We start from the raw sequence: 6,572 nt of genomic DNA on the forward strand, positions 1-6,572 counted from the left end.
TTTGCACTTCCCAAGAGAGAAATTTACTTAATCACACTACATGAAAGTAATTGTTCTTGTAACTGGAATTTGTACCCTTCAGTTTTTATCCTATTTTGCAAACCTCACATTAATATAAAGGACAATTTCTTAGAAAACAACACTCTGGAGCTCTATTAAATTTTGCCATCTTGTAAAACAATGATTTACTTATAATCTTTGTATATTCATACAGGCTGTTAGGATCTCTGTTCTCTTGCTTGGTGACTGTTTTCATGACAATCTCTGAATGTTAAAACACCAGAAACTGAGACTCCTAATACCTGTTAAGTTTTCTTGTACATCTTTTGGCCTTATCAAAGAACCAATATTACAAATAAATATTTTAGAAATCCTCCTAAAGCTCCAAAGCATCAGAGAAGGATCTGGGTTTTTTTTTTAGTGTCTTTTCCTAGTGCTTAGTCTGAGCTCTTCAGGAACGGAGTCACTTTTCTTATATATTTATTATTATTTCTACTATTATTATTATTTATTCTTAAAAAACAATTCTTTTAGATTTAGAAGCAAAGCACATCATTAATGCTGTATTGCACTGTGAGTTATACAACGACTTTATATCAGCTACAGAGAACTTGATCATCACCACAAAGAGCTGAGTAGAAACTCTTGTAAAGAAATCTGTGTCTAAAGGCTCGGAATCATCTTCCTAAATCTGAAAAGACCTAAAACTCCAGCAGAACTCTATGTTCAAGTAATTTTTAATTCACCAAGAGCAAACTGGGGAGCTGCTTTTTGTGGATCTGTTTATGTTCAATGCATTATATGTACACTGCTAATTCTCAACATATTTTTACTGCACTGAAAAACAATGGCAACTTGTAAACTCCCCTGCCCTAAGTAGCAAGACCATAGAGCCTTTTAGATAAAGAACTTTTTCTTTTTTTTTAATCTAATACCACACAAACAATTGCATTCAATAGTTTAACAGTGCTGCAGGAGGACATGTTACAAGAAATCTTTTTACTTGCAAGACACTAATGCTACACACAGGAAATAATTATATATTGCAAAGGGAGGAATGTGCAAATTTACCAAATGTTTATTATTTTGAATGTATGTTTGCAATCATAAATCACTCCTCACCTAAGAAATTGAGTTTCAAGCCCTAATTTTCCTTAACTAAAGCACTACCTATGGTACAGGCAACAAAAACCTTATAGCAACCACACAAAAATTTATTATACTTGATTTACACTTCTTTTCCCCATCAAAATAATTTTCCTGCTCATACCATTTGACCAGTTAGTGTAGAAAGCAATACTAGAACTGTATGGGTGAAACTTGGAGATATTTTTATATATATTTATAAAGAAGCAATATTATATCATGGGTTAATAAGGGTACATATAGACATTTCAGGGCCAACTTGACATCAATTTTTCCATGAATTTTTGAAATTTATTCCAGTTCTTAATTATCACATCTGTTCTCTGAAAAAAATAGACTTTACCATGCACTGAACACGTCTTGGGAGACAGAGAGAAAATAAAGTAAAAAAAAATTATCAGTGAAAACAAATTTTCAAGAAACTCACCATTTCTATCCCTGCTTCCCAGAAGCCACCATGAATTACATCCAGTTGTGTTTCCTAAATGTAAATTTTCACAGAACCAACGTGTTATTTATCATAAGTAAGAGGATAAAATTTGGAGATCAGTTTGTTACAAAATTCTCTGTATTCCTCCTAAGTCACGTTTCCCAGTTTTATGTTTTTTATGGATTTAAAAAAAAAAAAAAAAAGTAGAGTTCAAAAGTAGAGTTTGGCACATTACTGAATACCTTTTCTACATTCAGCTGATGCACAGAGAACATTTCTGCAGCAAATCCTTGATAAAAGGGCAATAAAAATACATTACAGTTCAGGCAGAGATTTACAAGTGGATAAATTGCAATCAACTTTTAACAGGAAAAAAAAGAAATAACTGAAACACTACAAACGTCACATGAAAAGAGTTTATAAATTTAAGAATTATACATGAGGCAAATAAAAGTCCCTATAAATTCCCCATACATTAAGGAAGTATTTACATTGAGGAGATTATTCCTGGTAAGACACCCATGCAAACACAAGGAATGGAGAGGTCAAGGCCAGAACTGATTCCTGGAAGCAACTCACAGCTATGAAAAATTCCATATTTAGTTTAGAAAAAATAAAGCCACGTCCAGACAACGTCCAGGGAAGGCTTTTTGCATATTTTTCATACAAATTGATGTAGGTAAACTAATTTGAAGCCTGTGAAACCTTATCATCACTAAATATCTTTTGCACAAAATAACAGAGGGTTGGGCTTTTTTTTTTAGCTACTATCCCTTCCAAAATGGTAGAGAAAAACTTCTGTGCAGCTGTAAGACAGTGCCTATATGTCTGAGATGCTCCAGAAATCCAACCCTCACTGGTGTCATTATTCACAGGGAGAGAGGGGGCCTTGGTGACAACACACTTGACAACTGGCTGAGTTGTCAACTGCAATAAAATTATTTGGAGCAGAGAGGCCTGATGTTTTTATTAACCTGGTTCTTACAAAACTGTTACTGCAGCACAGCTTTGAGAATCACATTTCTTTTTTTTTGCCAAGCTATGATACTCTTGAGCATGGAAACATTGAACTAGAAAAGAGTGTCTGTTCTTGAATTAAAGCATTTATGAGTATGAATATGTGTTTGCATGTATACACACACACATGTTCTGCATATGCAGAGAAATACACTGAATTATTTTCACATGGAGCTGCCAGCTGCAGGTCCAGAATCCTGAGTCTCAACACTGAGTGGTGTTCCTGTCACAGAATTCAAGTGAAATGCCCAAAAAAGAGACCACACCCTCTCTAGCTCACACAGAGGGTCCCAACCACTCCATTAGCTGCCCACATGGGAACAGAAATATTAAAAAACTTTAAAATATATGAAAAAAAATTTAAAAAAATAATTGGAGATGCAAGCTCAAACCTGCTGAAAATGAAGAAAATAGTAAATTAGTAAATTTTGTCATTTCTAATGGAGTCAATGCCATTAATTGTAAGGGAATTGAAATGGGAGGGTGACAATGGGTGTTGGAGGAGAATCAAGTGCACCTACTGAAATCCTTGCTTCACCTTGCACAAATGATGATTCTCTTTTCTGTACTCTTTATGTGCTGAATTTCTCTAGCTTAATGTGAAAATACTCTGAATTACAGAGCTTCCACTGGAAGCTGCTTTTCCAACATGGGATGTGCATCCTGCATAAAGCTCCAAAACCCCAGCACTAATGAATTTTTTCCCATGATTATTTGAATTATTGTTTGGTGGTTCCAAAACTTGGAGCGACTCCAACTTTGGTGAGTTTGATATAAGGGAGGAAATAGGAAATATCTGCTCTTCCAAAGCCACAACAACTACATGGAATATTTTGCTAACATTCTCTGTATTTTTAGGTGGATTTGCAATAAGTGCATTGAGGACAGACCAGCCAATCCCACCCTTTCTCATGTTCACCTTCTAGATCAGACTGAGAATTCCATGAGTCTGTAGATGTCCCTTTCACTGATTTAACTCAGGTTTCAGACCACTGGAATTTTGTCAAGAGAAAAAGTGCAAGTTCCTCAAATTGTACCTGGCTTGACTGACACAGGTTGCCCCCCTAAATATATTTATGGATCTTCCTGGAACTTGTTCTGGTCATTTTTACAAGCTCCAAACTGAAAGGCAAACTCTACCTGCCAGGACAGTCCATTCTTGCCATTCCATCATTTTTATCACCATCTATCTTATAGCCATATAACCCCCCCAAAACCCCACCTAAATATCTAAAATTAGGATCCTGTGTTCCAGTGCTGGCATTTTGACTGACCTGATCATTTCTCGAACTTGGTTTGGTGAACACTGGCGTGGAAATTTGGAGAATTCAGAGACTGAAGGGTTTCTTTACCTTAAATATTGGAATTCTGAGTCAGACAGCATTCCCCAGGCTGCACCAAGATCACCTCCCTTCTTGCTGGGCTGAGTAAAGACATGAAAAGCCTGATTCAGAGAGGAAGATGAATTCATGAAGTACAAAATACATATTCCATCATGCACTAAAAAATTTACATGTTTTTGGACACAAGCCATACCATGCTAGGCAAAATATTTAACTTTTCTCATGGGAAAAGCAGATCTCTCTTCTCTCCCAAAACTGTTTTGTTTTGTTTGTTTTAAAAAACGAAGTGTTAGCCAATATCTCTGTTAAAGATAAAAATGATTGAAACTACTTTTTGCCATTTTTACATATGAATGGTGTTTCATTTTAAGATCTTTTAGAGTTTGCATCCTTCAGATTCCATGTCCAAATCTGTTACAAAAAGTCAACCAGAAGAGCAGGACGTTATAGTTAAACTCCAGTTCCTCACCACTGGCTGCAACTCAACTCTCCATAATAATGTCTTCATTAAAATAAGAAATGTCTAATTAAAAAAAAAAAAAAAAAGGTGGAGGGAAACCTCTTGGTCTTCTGTTTTGTTTTCATTGAGTTAAGGTCCACGTAAAAGTAATTTCAAAATAAAATTAAGTTAAAAAAAGAAGCGTAATTTGGGAAGTCTGCAGACACTTATATTAAATCTTCTCTTCATTAAAGTCATCAGATCCTCCAAAGAATTTTTTAATGTACAGAAATTATATCTAGCATAGGTTGTTTGATAAAATAACACAACAAGCTCACGTTCACCACAGAAAGAAAATCAAGCTGACCACTCTCACTACTCACAGCAAGTTGGAATATGCTGAGAAAATCAATTCTCTAAACATGAGCCCACTGGACTTTTCATGTCTGCAAAGATGCATTTTTCAAAATTACAGCTGGTTAAAGCCTATATCACTGGATGCATCTGAGCTACCTCTTGTTGTGTTACTTTTCTCCTAAATATTGGCTGCAAAACCTTTCATAAGCAGACAGAAAAAAAAAAAAAGAGAGCTCTGTTGAATTTAATATTAAAGAACACATTTATAATAATAATTTTCTTCATAAAATTTGGTATGCCTGTTTTAACTGACTTCTCTGTTTTTCAATATTTTCTTGCTTCTGCCTACATCTGCAACAAATTTGGCACATAATGTTCACAGCTTTGTATAAGGCTCGGGTGCCTTGTATTCACACTGATGGAGTATATGATTGTGTACAGATGCTTGTTTTCCTTTTCCAACTAATTTTTCCTTTCCTATCCAGACTACTCCTGGCAGTGTTTAAAGTGGAAGAGGGCCTGAGAGGTGAAGCAAACTAGAAAGGGTGGGGTCTTGGGAAGAATTACATGGCGTGTATGTGAAATAAACATTTGCAGAGGCAGCAATTTGCTGTTCAAAAAGAAACTAAAACTGCCCAGTCCTATTTACACACCCGGGGAGAGTCTGTAGGAATTCAGTCACCTGAGAAGCTGACAAAGCTTGGATTTCACCATGTCCTAATGCAGGGCACTTCAGCTCCCCCTGTTAATAAATAATTTTAATTTTGGCTGCACATTTATTTTGTCAATGGGATATTCATGAAATTCAGATGAGCACGTACAGCTGGACAGAGCACCAGTCACACCAGCTGCTGGATGGGTTTGGGGCAGGAAGCAGCCAAAATCCCCACCCTGGCAGCATCCCTCTGTCACACCTCTGTGTCACACGAGAACTTGTGGAAATGCTGAAAGAATGAATCATGTTATGAGCTTGGATTTAATGCCAGAGAACTTATGCTAGCAGGCAATTTTGGAGAGCAGGGTGCTGAGAGCTGTGTTGTGTTTTCAGCATTGCAGCAAGTTGTCTCAGCCCTCCACAAAAGAGGCACAAATTTTTCCACTCATCACTTTGGTTAGAACGAGGCCCTGAACAGAGAAAACGTGAAATCCCAGAACTGCAATTCTGTTTCTGCTCCTACCCAATCTGGAGGTTTAGATTAATCAGTCTAGCTCAAATTTCCACAGCCTCACTGTACTGGGGTGCCCTGAATTTTAGTGGATTAGATCATGTGAGGATTGCCAGAACTTCAGAAGCTCCTAAAACTCTTAAACTCTTGGTGCTCTTAAAACTAAAGACTTAACTAAACACAGTCCAAAGCAAAACCCAAGTGGATGAACACCAGGCAAACCCCACAAATCAGGCTTTTACAACACTGTCTGTTTGGTTCCCATCTGCAAAAATGACAGCAAAATCCTATCCCAAGGCAAGATTACCATCAGATATTTACTCAGACTGTGGATGAAGGAGACTGTCTTCAAACTTTCATGAAATTAGTCGTCCCAAGGAGAAAGGGAGTGACATTGTGAACTTGCCCAGCTTTGCTATTTCACAAACCTCCTTGCTTTCAGAATCATTTTCCTTCTTGCATTCTCAATTTAGGTCTGTTCAGCTTTGATAGAAAGCTGCTACCTTAGTCAAAGCATGGAAAAAATTATCAGCACTCTATTTTTATTGCCTTTTTTTTTTTAATGTACACAAACTACACATCTGGCTGAAGCTTTCATTTCAATTATAAGGTCTCCACAGCTTCCTGCAAAGAGAACAAAATTCTTATTCAGGCCAGAACTTGTCCAGCAGAGT

The sequence above is a fragment of the Sturnus vulgaris genome, chromosome 2 (assembly GCF_052056855.1).
Source record: "Sturnus vulgaris isolate bStuVul1 chromosome 2, bStuVul1.hap1, whole genome shotgun sequence".
Classification (NCBI taxonomy): domain Eukaryota; kingdom Metazoa; phylum Chordata; class Aves; order Passeriformes; family Sturnidae; genus Sturnus; species Sturnus vulgaris.